At 40.4% G+C, this 21,870-nt stretch overlaps 1 long non-coding RNA gene across 1 annotated transcript; it reads right to left on the bottom strand.

Moving 5' to 3' along the window:
* Positions 1–3,836: 3,836 nt before the first annotated feature.
* Positions 3,837–21,658, bottom strand: LOC118501182. The gene is made up of 3 exons (XR_004903788.1): positions 21,551–21,658; positions 21,489–21,490; positions 3,837–3,992 (listed from the first exon to the last, which is right to left on the bottom strand). It is a non-coding gene; the product is annotated as an uncharacterized LOC118501182 (long non-coding RNA).
* Between the last annotated feature and the right edge of the window lie 212 nt (positions 21,659–21,870).

Genomic DNA, 21,870 nt, shown 5'->3' on the forward strand with positions numbered 1-21,870 from the left:
TAGAACCTCTCAACAACAGACAACAGGAAATGAAGAATACAATTTCTGAATTGAAGAACACAATAGAAGAAATCAAAAGCAGCCTAGATGAAGCAGGAGACTGAATCAGTGAGCTGAATGACAAGGTAGAAAAAAAAAACACCCACCCAGAAAGAACAAGAAAAAGAAAAAAGACTCAGAATGAAAAGGAGTTAAAGAAATTACAGGATAACATGAAATGTACTAATATCAGCATAATGGATACCAGAAGGAGAAGAAGAAAACCAAGGTATAGAAAATCTTTTAGAAAAAATAATGGTGGAAAAGTTCCCTATTTGATGAGAGAAAAAGTCACACAAATCCAGGGAGCAGAGAGGGTCCCAAACAAGAGGAACCCAGAGGAGATTCAAGATGGCAGCTTTATTCTACGCAGAGTGTTTCTCGGCTTCTCTGAAGAGGAGGGAAACTCACAGATCGGTGGAAAAACAGAGCAAGTGGACTAGGTTACTGAATCACTTCTGAAAGCAGGACATCAAAAATTATTGCAATCATTGAAAAACCAGACAGTAAGGAGACTGCTTCAGGACAAAAGGGACCCAGGGATCAGGGCAGGGACCAGGGGTGTGCAGTCCCCAGGCCTGGTGCTCCCGGGTCTGCCTCACGGCTCCTGGGAGAGGGGAGTCGCTGCTCCATCCCCCAAATACGGCGTTGAGCAACTCCAGGGGAGAACTTGTTCCTTGAAGGCACAGAGAAGCCAGTTGGACTGGGAAAAAATTGCCCAGGGACTGTGAACACCCACCCAGAGACCTGGAAGAAGTGAGGGCCTCCAGCTGGCACGACAAGGGGTGGTCTGGAAGAACGCCCGCACCCCTAGCCCGGTGGGAGTGTGGATTGGTGGAAAACCCAGGGCCAGGAAAGGGCGCGGGTGTTCTCAGGTTTCGGGAGCCTGCGATACTGAACTGTGGAAGCAGGCACCCCATTGGGAATCCTGACTCTCCTGCTGTGAACCCGGAAGGGTCCTGGCGCTTAGGGCATTCCTAGAGCCTAAAACTCAAAAGCTTGGTGGAGGGGCGCACCCTTTTACAATTCCCAGGGAGGGCACAGTGAATCCCAAAACGTCACGGGTGCCTCTTGAGATCATAGAGCTGGAACCCTGCAGGGGCCCCGGAGTCCAGAAGAATGTGGCAGTGAGCTCCGGAGAGTGAGTGTGTTCGGGAGTGCCCAGGGTACCTGAGAGACTTGCTGAGATTTGGCTGGGAAGAGTGATAAGCATTTCAAAGGTCCCTCAGTCAGCTGAAGCCAGCAAGATCAGAAAAACTGGTCTGGCCAGTTAGAAACCAACAAGTGTTGGGAACCGCCCTGACTGGTATCAGAAGCTGAAACCCCTGCCTAGGCTAAGGCTAAGGGAACACCCTTGGAACCGTAAGCCAGCAAGGAGACAAAAGCTTATCTTCCTGGCAGGAATGCTGCTTCTGCTGCTTTATTCATAACTGAACCCCCAAAAGCTTGGTCGGTTAGCCAAAGACGGGTAAGATTCCCCACGGGGGGGAATGACCTAAGCCAGGCATGATCACTTTGGGAGGCCCCCCAAAAGAAGGACTTGGGGGGCTGCAGCAAAAAAGGGTGACGGACCCTCACTCCTTGGCTTTGACATAGCCTGAGTTCTCATCGTCTGGGAGAAAATCTCCTTATTGCCTTAGTTCCCGTGCTAAGCCTGAAACAATGACAGGGTGGTGTAGCTCTGTGCTGAAAAGGGCAGATTCCCCGGGTGATCAGGCCTAAGAAAGAACATGTAAATTACTGTGAAACCTTCTTTGTTTAGAATGCTCTCAGTTGAATGAGAGGGGTCCAAGGAGGAAGTTGGTTCCTCAAAGTCTTACAGCTCTTTGACCCCCACTCAATAGACCAGCAGAGTTCCTTGTTTTCTATAGTTCCTTACTCCCCCCTGATAAGTACTGTACTTTACCTGAATTATTATGCAAAATGAGCCCAATAAAAGCAGGTATAGACTGTAAATCGGGGTGCTCCCCACTACGGGGGGGTGGCCATTTCGTCCCTACTTCCCCACAGAAACTAGTTTGTCTCTGTGTATGTGTTTTTTCTCACGTGTTTTTCGGCGAGCCATCTGCAGTGTTCCGTGGTCACTGCTGGCCGGTGACCCACGCGCAACAAATAAGAGGTTTTGTTTTGTTTGGTTTGGTTTGGTTTGGTTTGGTTTTTGTGGCTGTTGTTGGTTGATTGATTTTATCTTGTGTTTTAAGTGACATTTTATTTTTCAATTCTTATTATTTTTATATTTCTCAATCCCTTATGTTTCTCTTCCATTCATCCTAGTATTATTCTTTCCACTCCAAATTTATCTCTCCTGCACTCCATCTACTGCTTTTTTTCCTTTTTTCCTTTTTTTTAATCTTGCAAGTTACTATACATTTGTATTCTCTTTTTCTCACTTTTCTGACATTTTTTATTTTAATAGTATTTTGGTATTCTTTTTCTTTCTGTATAATCTTCTTTGCTTTGCTGGTTATACTGTCATTTGATAGGTTCCCACTGGTATCTCAGTCACAGTGTGTTGATAATTTACTATCTTTCATCTGTGTTCCATTAATACAACTCTCAAGGTTCTATACTCTTTATTCTTGTTATCTAGATCTTATCGATTCTGCCACAAGACTGTCACTTTACTATTACTGTTAATAAGACCTAGTCCATACAATTGTAAATACTACTCAATACCCCTACCTGATCTCAACCCACTTTGCAATTTCCTGAACTATACTATTGTGGGGGTTGTTTCTATTCTTTTACACACTACTCCTATTTACTACTTTTTAATCCAGCCCTACCTTAGAATCTGACCTCCCACAGCCTCACAGCTTTCTAGATCCAACTAACAAGCCTCTCGTCACCAATAAGAGTCTTACCTTCTTTCCATTCTTTCTAAAAGGTGGATAGTGGAGTGGAGGATCACAGTTAACACTATAAGGAGCCAAAGGATAACCCATCTCTTCTCTACTGGCTGCTAATGTAAACATCATAGTATACTGTCTTGATGTCTTAAACCATTTCACCTTACTCCTCCAACTGATCACAAAAAAAGAGTAGGGGGAAGCTGTGAATACCAGGATACACCAAGGAGATTGCACCACTGAATCCCACAAGTATTCTACAACAGAAGTTCACACCATAATTACAGGGAACCAGAACAGATCTATTTAAGAAACAGAGGCTAACAAGAAGAAACCCACGAACAATGAAAAAAACAAAGGAACAATCCCCAATTGATGGGAAAGGAGAAAGCTTCAGGAAAAATGCTAAATGAAATAGAGGCAACTCAACTATCAGATAGTGAGTTAAAAACAATGATTATAAGGAAGTTCAATGAACTCACAATGAGCTTTCAGAAATTAGAGGGAAACTACAACAATCTCACTGCAAACTATATAAACATGAAAAAGGAAATAGAAACTCTCAACAAAGGCCAAGAGGAAATGAAGAATACAATTTCTGAACTGAAGAACACAGTAGAAGGAATGAAAAGCAGGCTTGATGAAGCAGAAGATTGGATTAGCGAGCTAGAGGACAAAGTAGAAAACAACATCCAGAAGGAGCAAGACAAGGAAAAGAGGCTCAGAAAGAATGAAGAGGATTAAGAGAAATGCAAGAAAATATGAAATGTAATAACATCCGTATAATAGGGATACCAGAAGGAGAAGAAGAAGAGCAAGGGATAGAAAACCTAGTTGAAAAAGTATTGAAGGAAAACTTCCCTAATTTGATGAGAGAAAAAGTCACACAAATCCAGGAAACAGAGAGAGTCCCAATCAAGAGGAACGCAAAGAGACCCACCCCAAAACACATCATAATTAAAATGACAAAATTTCACGACAAAGAGAGAATCTTAAAGGCAGCAAGGGAGAAACAGGAAGTAACATTCAAGGGAGCCCTAATACAGATAACCAGCTGACTTCTCAATGGAAACACTTCAAGCCAGAAGAGAATGGCAAGAAATACTCCAAGTAATGAGAACCAGCGGTGTGCAACCAAGGCTACTTTAACCAGCAAGGCTCTCAATCAAGATAGAAGGCCAAATAAGAAGCTTCCCAGATAAAAGAAGTCTAAAAGAATACACCTCCACTAAACCAGCTCTGCAGGAGATGCTAAAGGGACTGCTTTGAGGAAGGGAAAGAAGAGAGAGAGAGAGAGAGGGAGAGAGAGAGGAACACATGTGCATAAAAGGCAATGAATAAGTACCTATCAATAATAACCTTATATGTAAATGGATTAAATTCTTCAATCAAAACACATAAAATGGCTGAATGGATAAGAAAAAATGACCCGCATATATGCTGCCTACAAGAGACCCACCTCAGGATATAAAACCTGCATAGGTTGAAAGTGAAGAGCTGGAAACAAATCTTCCAAGCAAATAAACAGGAAAAAATAGTCGGGGTAGCAATACTCATATCAGACAAAATAGACTGCCAAAAAAGGTCCATAAAGAGAGACCCAGAAGTTCATATCATGATACTCAAGGGAAGAATCTACCGAGAAGACATAAATATTGTAAATATATATGCACCAAACATAGGAGCACCCAAATACATAAAGAAAATCTACGAGGACTTCAACAAAGATAGGGACAGCAACAGAATTATAGTGGGGGATTTTAACACCCCACTATGAAAAATGGAAAGGTCTTCCAAACAAAATATCACAAAGATATTGTGGCATTGAACAATACCCTAGATGAAATGGGCTTCACTGATATATACTGAGCCCTCCATCCAAAAGAAGCTAAATATATATTCTATTCAAATGTACACGGAATATTTTCAAAGATGGACCACATGATAGGACACAAAACAAGCCTCAAGAATTTCAAGAAAATTGTAATCATACCAAGCATTATCTCAGACCACAAGGGACTGAAGGTAGAAACCAACCCCTAGGAAAAAAACCAAAACACTCAAAATCATGGAGATTAAATAGCATACTATTAAACAATGAATGGGTCAAGAATGAAATAAACAAAGAAATCAAAAGGTTTCTGGAAACAAATGAAAATGAAGTCACAACAACCCAAAACTTATGGGACAAAGCCAAGGCAGTCCTGAGAGGGAAGTTCATAGCGATACAGGCCCACCTAAAAAAGTTAGAAACATTCCAAACAAACAACCTAACCCTACGTCTACAAGAACTCAAGGAACAGCAACAAAGACAGCCCAGAGCAAGCAGAAGGAAGGAAATAACCAAGATCACAGCAGAATTCACTGACATAGAGACTAAAAGCACAATTCTAAGGATCAATGAATCCAAGAGCTGGTTCTTTGAAAAGATAAATGAAATTGACAAGCCTTTAAGCAGACTCATCAAGAAAAAAAGAGAGAAAACCCAAATAAACACAATCAGAAATGAAAGAGGAGAGATTACAACAGATACCACAGAAATACAAAGGATTGTAAGAAATTACTACGAAGAACTGTATGTCAAGAAATTTGAAAACCTAGATGTAATGGACAAATTTCTGGAAAAATATAATCTTCCAACACTCGATAGAAAAGAAGCAGAAAGCCTGAAGAAACCAATAACGGCAAAAGAAATTGAAGCAGTAATCAAAAAACTCCCAACACACAAAAGCCCTGGACCAGATGGTTCCACAGGAGAATTCTACAAAGCATTTAAGGAAGAGCTAACCCCTATCCTTCACAGACTATTTTAAAAAATTCAAAAAGATGGAAGACTCCCAAACTTTTTTTATGAGGCCAACATCATCCTAATTCCAAAACCAGATAAAGGCACAACAAAGAAAGAAAACTTCAGGCCAATATCACTGATGAACATTGACGCTAAAATCCTCAACAAAACACTGGCAAACCACATCCAACAATACATTAAAAAGGTCATACACATGACCTAGTGCAATTCATTCCAGGGATGCAAGGATGGCACAATATTCGCAAATGAGTAAATGTAATACATCACATAAGTAAATGCAAAGACAAAAACCACATGATCATATCAATAGATGTAGAAAAAGCATTTGATAAGATACAGCACCCATTTATGATAAAAACACTCAGCAAAGTGGGAATAGAGGGAACATTCCTCAACATAATAAAGACCATATATGAGAGACCTACAGCCAACATCATACTCAATGGGCAAAAATTAGCATCTTTTCCACTAAGATCAGGAACAAGACAAGCCCGTCCACTTTCACCACTTCTATTCAATATAGTACTGGAAGTTCGAGCCACAGCAATCAGACAAGAAAAAGAAATAAAAGGAATCCAAATCGGAAAGGAGGAAACAAAACTGTCACTGTTTGCAGATGACATGATAGTGTACATAGAAAATCCTATAGACTCCACCAAAAAACTGCTTGACCTAATACATGAATTTGGCAAAACAGCGGGATACAAAGTCAATATCCAGAAATCAAAGGCATTTCTGTACACCAACAATGAAACAGCAGAAACAGAGATCAAGGAAAAAAACCCATTTGAAATAGCAAAAAGCAAAATAAAATTCTTAGAAATAAACCTAACCAAAGAGGTAAAAGACCTGTATTCAGAAAACTACATAACACTCAGGAAAGAAATCAAGGAAGACACAAACAAATGGAAACATATACCATGTTCATGGATTGGAAGAATTAATATCATCAAAATGTCCATACTACCCAAAGCAATTTACACATTCAATGCAATTCCTATTAAAGTACCAATGGCATATTTCACAGTCATAGAACAACACTTCAAAAATTTATATGGAACCATAAATGACCATAGTGAAGTAGGAGGCATCACAATACCTTACACTAAACTATACTACAAGGCCACCGTAATCAAAACAGTCTGGTACTGGCATAAAAAAAGGCACATAGACCAATGGAAAAGAACAGAGAGCCCAGAAAAAAACCCAAGTCTCTATGGTTAATTAATATTTGACAAAGGAGGCAGCAACATAAAATGGAGTAAAAATAGTCTCTTCAACAAATGTTGTTGGGAAAACTGGACAGCCACGTGCAAAAAAATGAAACTTGAGCACCAACTTACACCATATACAAAAATAAATTCAAGGTGGATAAAAGACTTAAATATAATACATGACACCATTAAAGTCCTAGAGGAGAACGTAGGTAGGAAAATCTCAGATATTTCACACAGAAACTTTTTTACTGACTTGTCCCTGAGAGCAAGGGACATAAAGGAAAGAATAAACAAATGGGACCTCATCAAAATTAAAAGCTTCTGCACAGCTAAAGAAAACAGTATCAAAATTAAAAGAGAACCACCTGTATGGGAAAACATATTTGCCAATGATACCTCAGACAAAGGTTTAATCTCCAAAATATGTAAAGAACTTACATGAGTGCACTCTAAGAAGACAGGGAATGCAATTAAAAAATGGGCAAAGGACTTGAACAGACACTTCTCCAAGGAGGACATACAGAAAATCCAAAGACACATGAAACGATGTTCAATATCGCTAGCTATCAGATAGATGCAAATTAAAACCACAATGAGACACCACTTCACACCAGTCAGAATGGCCATCATAAACAAAGCAACAAACAACAAATGTTGGAGAGGTTGTGGACCAAAGGGGACCCTAGTGCACTGTTGGTGGGACTGCAGACTGGTACAACCACTATGGAAAGCAGTATGGAACTTCCTCAGAAAACTAAAAATACATCTGCCTTGTAACCCTGCAATTCCACTGCTGGTACTATATCCTAAGAATACTAAAACACAAATTCAAAAGAACCTATGCATCCCAATGTTCATAGCAGCACAATTGACAATAGCTAGATGCTGGAAGCAACCAAGATGCCCATCAGTAAATGAATGGATCAAAAAACTATGGTACATTTACACAATGGAATTCTATGCAGCAGAAAGAAAGAAGGAGCTCCTACCCTTTGCAACAGTTTGGATGGAGCTGTAAAACATTATGCTAAGCAAAGCAAGCCAGATAGTGAAGGACAAATACCATATGATCTCACCTTTAACAGGAACCTAAACAACAAAAGAAAGAAACAAGAAAAATATAACCAAGGACACTGAAATAGAGGACAGGCTGACAGTGACCACAGGGTAGAGTAGAGGGAATTTCAGGGGACATTGGGAAGGGTTCACGGGAACAAACTTAAAGGACACATGGACATAATCTAGGGGGAGGGTGGTAATGGGAGGGAAGTGGGGAGGGTTCGGAGGGGGTGCTGGATTGGGAGTAAAAGGGAGAAAACTGTATTTGAACAATGATTAAAGTAAAATTTTAAAAAAATAAAAAATATTTTAAAAAAGAGGAACCCAAAGAGGCCCACTTCAAGACATATCATAATTAAAATGGGAAAATACCAAGACAAAGAGAGAATCTTAAAGGCAGCAAGGAAGAAACAGGAAGTAACATACAAGGGAGCCCCAATAAGGCTAGCAGTTGTCTTCTAAATGGAAATGCTACAAGCATTTGATAAGTTACGGCACCCATTTATGATAGAAAATACTCGGCAAAGTGAAAATACAGGAAGCATACCTCAAAATATAAAGGCCATATACAAGAGACCTATAGCCAAAATCATACTTAATGAGCAAAAACTAAAAACTTCCCCCACTAAGACCAGGAAGAGAACAAGGTTGTCCACTTTCACCATTTCTATTCAACATTGTATTGGAAGTCCTTTCACAGCTATCAGACACAAAAAAGAAATAAAAGGCATCCAAATTGGAAAGGAGAAATCAATACTATCATTGTTGCAGACGATATGATAGTGTACTTAGAAAATCCTATCAACTCCACCAAAAAACTACTAGACCCCATAAGTTAATTTGGAAAAGTAGCAGGGTACAGAGTTAATACTAAAAAATCAAGGGCACTTTTATATACTAGCAATGAAATATCAGAAACAGAAATCAGGGAAAAAATTCCACTTGATATAGCAACAAGGAAAATAAAGTACCTTGAACCAAACTTAACCAAGGAGGTAAAAGACCTGTACTCAGAAAACTACACAACACTGAAGAAAGAAATTAAGGATGACACAAACAAATAGAAGCATGTACTATGCTCATGGATTAAAAGAATTATCATCAAAATGGCCATACTACCCAAAGTGATTTATAGATTCAATGCAATCCCTAGTAGAGTACCAATGACATTTCACAGACAAAGAACAAACATTTCAGAAAGTTATATAGGACCATAAATGACCCTGAATAGCTTCAGCAATTTTGAGAAAAAAGAACAAAGTAAGAGGGATCTCAATACCTGATATCAAACTGTATTACAACATTACTGTAATCAAAATAGCCTGGTACTGGCATAAAAACAGGCACATAGACTAATGAAAAAGAACAGAGAGCCCAGAAATAAACTGAAGTCTCTATGGTCAATTAGTATTTGACAAAGGAGGAAGAAACATAAAGTAAAGTAAAAATAGCCTCTTCAACAAATGGTGTTAGAGGATGTGGACAGCTACATGCAAAAAAGTGAAATTCAATCACCAACTTACAGCATACACAAAAATAAATTCAAGGTGGATAAAAAACTTAAATATAACTTGTGACATCATAAAAGTCCTAGAGGAAAACATTGGCAGGGAAAATCTCAGACATTCCACGCAGCAACATATTCACTGATACATCCCCTAAAGCAAGAGACATAAAGGAAAGAATAAGTAAATGGGACCTCATCAAATTAAAAAGCTTCTGCACAGCTAAAGAAAACAGCATTAAAATGAAAAGAGAACAAACTATATGGGAAAATATATTTGCCAATGATACCTGGGACAATGGTTTGCTCTCCAAGATATATAAAGAACTCACACAACTCCACTCTAGGAAGACAAAAAAAAATTAAAAAATGGACAAAAGACTTGAGCAGACGCCTCTCCAAGGAGGACATACACAGACATATGAAAAGATGTGCAGCATCACTATTCATCCGAGAGATGCAAATTAAAACCACAATGAGATACTACCTCACACCAGTAAGAATGGACATCATAAACAAATCAACAAACAAGTGTTGGAGAGGATGCAGAGAAAAGGGAACCCTATTGTGATGTGGACAATGTGCCAAAGTTCCTGCAGTGTTGTGGATGAGATGAGACAAATTCACAGGGACTACTGAATTCTGTGGAGGAAAAGGGATGGCATGGCCATTCTCAAGGGGAGAGCACCTCCGAGTGCCTTAGCCACTCTCTCAAGAGGAGGGTGCCCCAACCCTTGCTTTGTAAGGCTTTTATTGGCTTTCTAGTAGCATACATCAAAGAAGGTTTTCATTCTAATTCATTATACTTAGGTTTGTGTTAAATAATTACTTCTTACAGATAGCAATGGAAAGGATGTTACTGATTACTTCTTACAGATTAACAAGGAAAAAAATGTTGCAAATGCAAGGGAATGATAAGAGTAATTGGTCTGGTTACACTTGAGTCCTTGGGAGAATTAATAAAGACTTCAGGAAGTTACTTTAAAGATATGCAGTAAGCATTTGCTGCCTCAACTCAGGGTGAGGGAGTTTTAGCAAGAGCAAGTCACAAAGCAGCCTAGGTATAATGCAGGCCTGGTCTCCCACAGGAGAACCAATCCATGGGTTTGGCATCCTATGTGCCACCACACACCTATGGGCTTTCCCATAGCCATGAGCTACATTTGCCATTCCGTGCGGATAAGTTCCCTGTACTAGTGCACTGTTGGTGGGAATGCAGACTGGTGCAGCCACTGTGGAAAACAGTATGGAATTTCCTCAGAAAACTAAAAATGTAACTGACTTTTGACCCAGCAATTCAACTGCTGTGATTATATCCTAAGAACCGCGAAACACCAATCCAAAAGAACCTATGCACCCCAATGTTCATAGCAGCACAATTTATAATAGCCCAGTGCTGGGAGTAACCCAAGTGCCCATCAATAAGTGAGTGGATCAAAAAACAATGGTACATTTGCACAATGAAATACTGTGCAACAGAAAAAAAGGAGCTCCTATTTTTTGTGACAGCATCGATGGAACTGGAGAGCATTATACAGAGTGAAATAAGCCTGGATGTGAAAGACGAATACCTTATGATGTCACCATTAACAGGAACCTAATCAACCAAACGAACAAGAAAGCAAAGTATAGCCAAAGTCATTGAAATTAAGAACAGGCTGACAGTGATCAGAGGAGAGAGGGGAGAGATAATGAGGGAAAAGGGTGAAGAGATTACAGGAACAAATATAAAGGACATATGAACAATAACAACAGTGTGTGGAAATGGGAGAGGGAGGCAGGGAGGGCTGGGGATGTGGGGAGAGATTGGGAGGAAAGGCAGAAAACTGTACTTGAGCAACAATTAAAAAAAAAATTTAAAAAGAAGGTGAGTTCTCACAAGGATCTCATAAAGTCCCTCTGGCCAAGAGCAGAAAACTCAAAGGGTGGAAGAGTGAGATGATAGAAACTGTGCCTTAAGGCTCATTGTGGCCTGGACCAAGGATGTGGCTATAGGGAGAGAAGAGGGAATGAGAGGAATGTTAAGTCAGTAGACTGAGATACATGGACCTTACCATGGACCCCCAGGAATGTTGTGTGCCTTCTCCTAGCTGCCATTCTCTATCTCCCCCAACGTGTTCTCCATGTAGACTACAAGAACAGACCCCTGAGAGGGATCAGCCATGGAGTTCTCTTCTCCCTCTGATCTTTCCCCAGAGCCTGGGCTAGGACTGAGGAAAAACCCATACCCCAAGGCTACACATGCCATGTCATCACTTGTGCCCAGCTCAGCCCTCAATAACCTCTCTTCCTCAACTCCAACCTCAATCCTCAACTCAATTCTCCTGATTCTGCACCCCTGCAGCTGGAAATCCCCCTTGCCTTCACCCCTTCAGTCCACCCCAAACCATTCTCCTCTAGGACCCTCTCCTCTCTAACCCTCCCTAGCTTTGAAGACATGTGACCAGAAGACTTACATTTGGCTCCCAATTCCTCCACCTAGCATCTTTGCAATCTGAGGCAAGTCACTTCCCCTCTCTGAATCTCAAATTGTCAGCTTCAAAATATAACTACATCCTCTATTCAGAGAGCGCTATGGGGCTTCAACAGGTTGAACACATAAAGTTGAACACAGTTGTACCTACTGTATCTGATACTTCCTGCACTGCTCAACACTCCAACCAATCATTTCCTTTGCTCCTATGCAAGTTTCCTTCATGGAGAATAATTCTCTCTCCATTCCCTCACCCACAATGGTGTGCATCAAGGACAAGAAGCTCAGAAAGACAAGAGTCAGAGACCTTGGTGGGTGGAGAACAATAAGTGGAATCCAAAGTACTCTCTGGCCTTTCTATCTTTTGCCTTTGACAAATGATATAACAGACTCTTATACAAAGGAGCTTTCCCTAATGGACTGTTGTCAATACTGACATACACATGAAGTTGTCAATTCCTGGGCTCTTCCATCTGACAGTGAGAGTGGCATGGGCACATGGTCAAGTTCCTTGAGAGCAGGAGCAGTAAGACATACCTGTCTGTGCCCACTTCCTGACACAGATACTTTCACTCTGTTTATAAAGGAGAGGAGAGAGGGAAAAACTAGTCTTTACCCAACCCCAAATCTTTAGAGTTCAAGTTCCAAATGACATTACAGTGAGAGGCAAAGTGCAGACCAATAACAGGATTGAGGTAAGAAATGAAGATAGTGCTTAGTATTTATATTAAGGAGAGGACGAGAGTTGGAACTGGATTTCAGGTTTGTATTGTGTTCAAGTTTGGGTTCTGGTTAGAGTTTAGTTAAGAATACAGGCTGTGATTAGGGAGTAGCTTATTGTTAGTACTAAGGCTTAGGCTAAAATTCCTCTTAGAGTTATATATGTCTGAAGGTTCTGGGGCTAGCAGCAGGGGTTAACCCTGTGGGCTTTGGCAGGGGCTCTGCAGGTGACAGGCCTGAGAGACAATACCCCTAGAGGGGAGCAAGAGTGGCCAGCCAGGCAGTACCAGATGAGAATTTAGGCCAGAACCATGGACAGCTCCAAGGAAAGCACCTTAGTAAGCAATGAAGCCTCTGAAATGTTCCTAGCTGACTCTCCCGTCCACCCCCTTCCATGACATTCCAGACCCCAGCCATTCACAAAAGACTGACCCCTGATAAAAACCAAGATAGTGCCATATCCTTTGAGGAGTTTGGGAGGGTCTCTCATCTTAGGGTCTTTGCTTTCCTTCCCAATCATTCTCATCTTAGATCCTACACCCCCTGGGCCTAGAAACAAGATTTTAATTGAGAAATCTCCGGTTTCAGCCTTTAAAAGGTGATCATTTTCCTAACTTTTAGAGGGGTTTTTTTCTGTTCAAAATATTTTTCATTGTTGTTCATATACAGTTGTCTCCTTTTTTCCTACACCATTTTACCCTGACCCACCCACCCCCACTTCCCACCCTCAATTCTACCATCCTTTGGCTTTGTCCGTGGATCCTTTATACATGTTCCTTGATTTGATCCTTCCCCGCTTTTGCCCCATCACCCCTCTCTCCCTTCCACTCTGATTACTGTCAGTTTGTTTTTTATTTCAATGTCTCTGGTTATGTTTTGCTTGCTTGATTGTTTTGTTGATTAGGTTCCACTTATAGGTGAGATCCTATGGTATTTGTCTTTCACAGTCTGGCTTATTTCACTTAGTATAACACTTTCCAGTTCCATCCATGCAGTCAAAAGTGGTAGGAGTTCCTTCTTTCTTTCACCTGCATAGTATTCCATTCTATAAATGTACCATACAGTTTTTTGATCCACTCATTTACTGATAAGTACTTAGGTTGCTTCCAGCACTTGGTATTCTCATATGCATGGAAATGTCAGAAACAGAAATAAGGAAAAATATCCTTATTTGTTATAAGAACTCCATTATATCCCATTTGTTATAGGAACTCCAGAATAGGAGTGGTGAAAGCAGACATCCTTTTCTTGTTCCTGTTCTTAGTGAAGAAGCTTTTAGTTTTTGCCTGTTGTGTATCACATTGGCTGTATGTTTCTGGGATATGGCCTTTATTATGTTGAGGTATGCTCCCTGTACTCCCACTATGCTGAGCGATTTTATCATAAATGAGTGCTGTACCTTGTCAAATGCCTTTTCCAAATTTATTGATATGATCAAGTGGTTTTTATTTTTTTTGTTTATGTGATGTATTATGTTTATTGATTTGTGAATGTTGTACCATCCTTGCATCCCTAGGATGAATCCCACTTGGTCACAGGGTATGATCTTGTTAATGTATTGCTGGATGCTGTTTGCCAGTATTTTGCTGAGGATTTTAGCATCTATGTTCATCAGCAATATTGGCCTATAGTTTTCTTTCTTTGTTGTGTCTTTATCTGGTCTTGGGATTAGGATGATGCTGGCTTCATAAAAAGAATTTGGGAATCTTCCATCTTTCTGGATTTTTTTTAATACTCTGTGATGGATAAGGGTTAGCTTTCCCTGAAATGTTTTGTAAAATTCTTCTGTGAAACCATCGAGTCCAGGGCTTTTGTCTGCCTGGAGTTTTCTTATTACTGCTTTGATTTCACCAGGTGTTATCAGTCTATTTAGGCTTTCTTCTTCTTCTTGATTCACTTTTGGGAGATTATCTTTTTTTCTAGAAATTTGTCAATTTTATCCAAGTTTTCAAATTTCTTGGCATATAGTTCTTCATAGTAATTTCTTACAATCCTTAGTATTTCTGTGATATCAGTTGTAATCTCTCCTCTTTCATTTCTGATTGTATTTGGGTCTTCTCTCTTTTTTCTTGATGTCTGCTTAAAGGCTTATTGATTTTGCTCATCTTTTTGAAGAAACAGCTCCTGAATTTATTGATCCTTTGAATTGTTCTTTTAGTCTCTATGTCATTTAATTCTGCTCCTGTTTTGATTATTTCCCTCCTTCTACTTGCCTTGGGCTGTCTTTGTTGTTCTTCTTTGAGTTCTTGTAGGTGTAGGGTTAGGTTGCTTATTTGAAATGTTTCTATCTTTTTTAGGTAGAGCTGTGTCACCATAAACTTCCCTCTCAGGACTGCCTTCACTGTGTCCCATAAATTTTGGATTGTTATGAATTCATTTTCATTTGTTTCCATAAACATTTTGATTTTTTTCTTGATCCCATTATTAAGCCATTCATTAATACCAGAATATTCAGTCTCCATCAGTTTGAATATTTTTGAATCTTTCTTTGAGGTTTGTTTCTAGTTTCAGGCCCTTGTGGTCTGAGAAACATTTGATATGATTTTCATTTTCTTGATTTGTTGAGGCTTGTTTTGTGTCCTATTATGTGGTTTATCTTTGAAAAGGTTGTATGTGGGTTTGAACATAATGTGTATTCTGCTTATTTGGGATGAAAGAAGATATATATCCTTTTGATCCATTTGATCTAATATGTCATTCAGTTCCAGAAGATACTTATCAATATTTTGTTTGGAGATCCTTTGGAGAAGCACAATGATAACCATGATATTTCACCCAACTAGCAACTTTTTATAAAAGGTGAAAAAGAGTTAAGACTCTTATTATAGGAGAGAAGAAATGTGAGCTGAATTCAGAAAACAGCCATCTTGTGTGAGGTTATATGATGAGATATAGCGAGAGTAAAGGATAGAAACTAGGCATTGTGTGCAAGAGATTGGAGTTAACCACAGCAGTAATAAAGTTCAGGAAGACAGTGAAATGGGTCAATCCCAGGGAGTATTTACAATAACATGGAACAGTAATTATTTACAATACTACTGGAAGAATAATATGACAAGAAATATGTGATCTGAATAGAAAGAATAGAAAGTAAAAGACCAATAGTAGTGTGTTATTGGAACGTGAGTGAAGTGAAAGAAGAAAAATTAAAATGCAATATGAAAGGGAGAATAAGGAAAACCAGTCAAACAATGCAAATAAACACACAACCAAAATGAAGAAAACTAAACAGAGAGAAGAGAAATAAAAAACAATAATCAAATAACAGTAATGAAAATATCAAAAAGTAATAATAAAAATAAACAATAAAATGCAAGTTGTATAGTATAGCAAAGTGAAATTTGTCTCAGTTTCTCAGTTTTTGGCATTAGCCTTGTGACCCCTCTCTGGATCTGTCTTCAGTCCTTTCACAGTTTCAGGTCTTATTGTCTCACACTTAGGAAAAGAAAAGAAAAGAAAAGAAAGGAAAGGAAAGGAAAGGAAAGGGAAGGGAAGGGAAGGGAAGGGAAGGGAAGGGAAGGGAAGGGAAGGGAAGGGAAGGGAAGGGAAGGAAAGGAAAGGAAAGGAAAGGAAAGGAAAGGAAAGGAAAGGAAAGGAAAGGAAAGGAAAGGAAAGGAAAGGAAAAAGCCTCCTGCTGACTTTAAACCCAGTAAGCAAGTTCTGCTGCTTTTCCTGGATGCTGCAGGCAGAGAGGGACTGGGCTTCACTTTTTCCTTTCCTGTGGTTTTGCAAGGATGGGACCTAGGTCTGGGCTGCAGTATTCACAGATGCCTAGCCTCCAACCCAGGCCTTCAGAGAGCTGCCAGGCCCCTGTCTATCAGTGCCAGGCTGATGCATTTAATCCACAACATTATAATCAGGGCCTGTGAGGTGCTCTGATTAGGAACAACTCACACCTCACCTCCTCCATCTCTGCTGGCCTGTGTGCTGCGCATTCTCAAAGTTCCTTCAGGACAGTTTAGTTCCACTATTAAATTAAGTCTCTCTGGGGACTGCTACCTCTCTAAGCCCCTGCTAACCCACTTTGATCAGTCTGTGAGGTACCCTGATTTGGAGCAAGTCGCAACTCTACTCCTCCCTCTTTGCTGGCCTAACCTCTGAGAGAGTCCCTTAAACAGCAACTGAGATCTTTTTGTAGAGTAAATTTTTCTTGTTTGCGTCAGCTGTTCTTAACAAGCATCCAATTTTTCATGCAGCCCAACTCTGACCAGTACAGAAACTATCCGAGTCAGGGACATCATGGCCCAACAATTCTCCCTTCCCCAGGTATCACCTGGCTCCCCGATTTCTCAGGTAGTGTCATAACTAGTGACTGCACTCCCAACAGGAAAACACCAGCACTGTGCATCTCCCCGTGTCTCTATTCCTCCCAGTGACATCAAGCATCCAGGTCTCTCCTGATGCTGGGCTGCCTTCCCTGCTCTGGTATGGGAGGGAGTTGCAGAGTTACAATCACTGATCTGGCTCTCCTCCAAAGCTCCTGCAGCAGCTGACCTTGGTGCCAGGTGCCAAATGCCAGGCCAGGGATGCACCAGCCTTGGTCCCCACACCAGTTCCAAGGACCTTAACATCCCAACCCAGTATCCTTACCATCTGTTTTCAACATCCTATGCAATTTTGACTTCCAAACTTCATAAAAGATGGGACTCAGTTTGCTGTTCACTCTGCTCTTCAGAAGATGGGGTAGGTATCCAAGTTGGTGGCATGAGCAAGTGGGTTCAGCTCCCACCTACATCACTGACATTTCCAGTCTCCCTTTTTCTGCATCTATTGATATGATCATGTGATTTTTGTCTTTCTTTTTGTTCACATGATGTATTACTTTTATTGATTTGTGAATATTGTACCATCCTTACATTCCTGGGATGAATTCCACTTGATCATGATGTTTGATCTTTTTAATGTATTGCTGAATGCAGTTTGCCAATATTTTGTTCAGTATTTTAACATCTATGTTCATGAGCAATTTTAACCTATAGTTTCCTTTCTTTGTTGTGTCTCTATCTGGTTTTGGAATTAGGATGATGCTGGCTTCATAAAAAGAGTCTGGGAGTCTTCCTTCTTCTGGGAGTTTTTTGGAATAGTCTGTGAAGAATAGGGGTTAGCTCTTCCTGAAATGTTTTGTAAAATTCTTTTTTTTAACTTCCTTATTGTTCAAGTACAGTTGTCTCCAATTTCCTCCCACCATTCCACTCCTACTCCAGGCATCCCCACTTTCCACCCTTGATCCTACCCTCTTTGGTTTTGTCCATGTGTCCTTTATAGATGTTCCTGCAAACCCTTCCCCCTTTCCTCCCATTATCTCCTCCCACCTCCCCTCTGGTTACTGTCAGTTTGTTCTTAATTTCAATGTCTCTGGTTATATTTTGCTTGTGTGTTTTGTTGACTAGGTTCCACTTACAGATGAGATATGGTTAAATTCTCCTGTGAAACTGTCTGACCCAGGGCTTTTGTGTGCTGGGAGTTTTTTGCTTATTGTTTTGATTTTGCCAGCTGTTACTGGTCTGTTCAAGCTTTCTGATTCTTCTTCATTCAGTTTTGGAAGATTATGTTTTTTCTAGGAATTTGTTGATTTCACCCAGGTTTTCAAATTTCCTGGCATGTATTTGTTCATACTGATTTCTTACAATCCTTTGCATTTCTGTGGTATTAGTTGTAATGTCTCATCTTTCAATTCTGATTTTATTTGGGTCCTCTCCCTTTTTTCTAGATGAGTTTGCTTAAAGGCTTGTTGATTTTGACTTCGGAAGAACAGAGTGAACAGCCAACAGTAACCCAGCATGTATGAAGATAGGTGACCAAACATTGCAGGGGACATTGAAAAAAAAAAAAGATAGTAAGGAGACTGCTTTAGGAAAATAAGGTCTCTGGTACCAGCATTGGGATGAAGGCAGCTGCAGCCCCAGGCAGGGTGCCTGCCAGGTCTGCCACAGGGTTCTTGGGAGAGAGATGGGTCAACGGCTCCCTCCCCTGCCAAACAAGGTTTGAGCAGCACCCACAGGGGAATAAGGACTAAGTGGCAAACACACAGGGGCTGTGAGCACCCACAGAGTCTGTGGATGCTGGCTGGGGAGAGTTGAGACTTGGGCCATGTGGCAGAGGGGCCCTGCCTGGATAGTCCCTGGTCTGATTGGAGAATTGGGCTGTGTGAGAGGCCAGGCCTCTGTATGGATTAGAGCCTGGAGCAGGACAAATTTCTCAAAAAGAAAAAGTGAAAAAAGAGGCACTCAGCATCTATTTGGGGAATTCTTCTGCAGCAGCCACTCCAGCCTCCTCCCCACCATGGCACGTGGTGCTCCTAAGGTAGACCAGGAGGCCCTGCGCACACTTCTGTAGCTCTGGGAACAGTGCACACCTGAACTTGAGGGACTGGAGGCATCCCTGCCAAGTGCTCACGCCTGCAGCCCCAAGGAGACTGCACACTGGCGAAGGCCCCCAGGTCACACCCAAAGCCCTGGGGAGAATGTGCACCAAAACCTGTGGGACCAGAAGCTACTGGGCAATTGGGGAGGAGGCTGACATACTGCCAAACAGGAAGGAAGGAAAGTGAAACCAATCACACCTCAGCCTGCTGCAGTCAGGAAGACCAGCAAAACTGCCTTGGCCAGTTTGAAGCCAGCAAGAGACGTTTTTTAATTAGTAATTCTTTATTTTTTATTATGCTTCTTATCTTTTAACTCCTTCTTCCTCTCTTTCCTTCTTTCTTGTTTTATTACTTCTTCCTTTTTTCCCCTTTTATCTCTTCTTCCTCCCTTCCTTTTTTTTCTAATTCCCACATGTGAGACAAAAATACCTGGAACTGTGAAAAGACCACATTGGACCCAAAGAGGGGTCATCCCAACAGCTGGGATAGTGAAACAAATTTCACTTTGCTACTACAGAGAACTCACAAGTTATTGCATATTTGTGTTATTATTTTTTTTCATTATTCTTACATCTTTTATTTTATTAGTATTTTTGTATTTCTCTTCTTTCTATTTAGTCTTCTTCACTTGTTTGGTTAAATTGAATTGTCTGACTGGTTTCCCTTGTTCTCTATCTCATAGTGTATCATTAACTTATTGTCTTTCACTTCACCTGTGTTCCATTAGCCCACTACTCTAGGTCCTATACTTCCTATTCTGGTTATCCAGATCACATAGATTCTGTCATATGACTGTTGCTCCATTATTATTGTAAATAATAGCTGTTCTATACAGTTGTAAATACTACACAACACCCCTCTCAGATCTTAGCCCTCTTCACAGTTTCCTGATCTATTACTGTAGTGTTTAACTATTCTCTCACACATTTCACCTATTTACTATCCTTTACTCTCAACTTAACTCATAATCGGACCTCACACAACCTCCCTGCTTTCTAGATCCAACTCATAATCCATGCCTCCCCAAGAAGAGTTGTATCTTCTTTCCACACTTTCTAAAAAGTAGCTAGTTTGATGTAATATCATGGTTAACACTATAAATAGAGAAAGGATCTCCTATCTCTTCTCTACCGGCTGCTACTGTAAGTAACATAGAGCACATTCTTGCTGCTTTAAACCACTTTGCCTTTCTCCTCCACTGGTCACAGAAAAGAATGGGGGGAAGCTGTGAGCACCAGGATACCTGCTGGAAGTGGGAACCCAACAACAAAGGAACCACCAACAGATAACAACAGAAGAAGGTGAAGGAAGGAGTGGAAGCGACACTAACCTCAATCCAGGACCTATCTGGAAATACAACTAAATAGTGGAGAAATTATCCAGACCAAACAACAGAACAAGAGAAAGAGAGAAGCCTCAAAACCTTGTACACATGCAAGAACGAGCTTCAACACAACCTGCCCTCACCAGCACAACAAAATACAAGAGATGGTGGACAGAGTGACCCTCAGTTAACCAGCTGGTGGAGTGGACCCACCAAAGAAAGACCCAACAACAATCAAAACCCAAAGACAAATACAGAGCCAACATAAATGAGAGCCCAAGACCAGTGAGCTCAAGAGATCAAGAAGATGGCACCATGAATTCTCACAGGTAATCTACCATAGAAGTTCACACCATAATCTCAGGAAGTCAAACCGATCAATTTAAGAAGCTGAGGTTAACAAGAGGAGCCTCACAAACAATGGGAAGACAAAGAAACAATCCCCAAATAAAAGCAAAACAGGAAGTCACAGAAAGAATGGTAAATGAAATAGAGGCAACTCAACTATTGGTTATGGAGTTCAGAGCAATGTTTATAAGGAAGCTCAATGAGCTCACAATGAATTACCAGAAACTACAGGGAAATTACAATGAACTCACTGCAAACTATATCAACATAAAAAAAGAAATACACTCTCCCAACAAGGGCCATGAGGAAATGAAGAATAAATTTGTGAACTGAAGAACACAGTAGAAGCACTCAAAAGCAGGCTCAATGAAGCAAAAGATCATATCAGTGTGCTGGAAGACAAAGTAGAAAAAAAAAACACCCAGAAAGAGCAAGAAAAAGAAAAGAGGGTCAGCAAAAATGAGTAGCAATTAAGGGAAATATAGGACAAAATGAAACACAATAATATCCATATAATAAGCATACCAGAAGGAGAAGAAGAGCAAGGGATAGAAAACCTTTTACAATAAGTAATGATGGAAAACTCCCCTGATTTGATGAGAGAAAAAGTCACAAAAATCTAGGAACACAGAGACTCCCAATCAAGAGGAACAGAAAGAGGCCCACTTCAAGACACATTATAATTAAAATGGCAAAATCCAAGACAAAAAGAAAATCTTAAAGGCAACAAGGGAGAAACAGGAAGTAACATACAGGGTGCTCCAATAAGGTCAGCAGCTGACTTCTCAATGGAAACACTCCAGGCCAGAAGAGAATTGCAAGAAATACTCCAAGCAATAAGAACCAGAGGCATGCAACCAAGGGTAATTTGCCCAGCAAGGCTGCCAATTAAGATAGAAGGCCAAATAAGGAGCTCCCCAGACAAAAGAAGTCTAAAGGAATACACCTCCACCAAACCAGGTCTGGAAGCGATGCTAACTGAATTGATCTCAGGAAAGGGAGGTGGGGGGAGAAACACAGGTGCAAAAATACCAACAAATAAGTACCTATCAATAATAACTTCAAACATAAATGGATTAAATGCTCCAATCAAAAGATGTAGAATACCTGAATGGATAAGAAAGCATGACCCACACATATGCTGCCTACAAGAGACCCACATCA

The sequence above is a fragment of the Phyllostomus discolor genome, chromosome 6 (genome assembly GCF_004126475.2).
Source record: "Phyllostomus discolor isolate MPI-MPIP mPhyDis1 chromosome 6, mPhyDis1.pri.v3, whole genome shotgun sequence".
Taxonomy (NCBI): Eukaryota; Metazoa; Chordata; class Mammalia; order Chiroptera; family Phyllostomidae; genus Phyllostomus; species Phyllostomus discolor.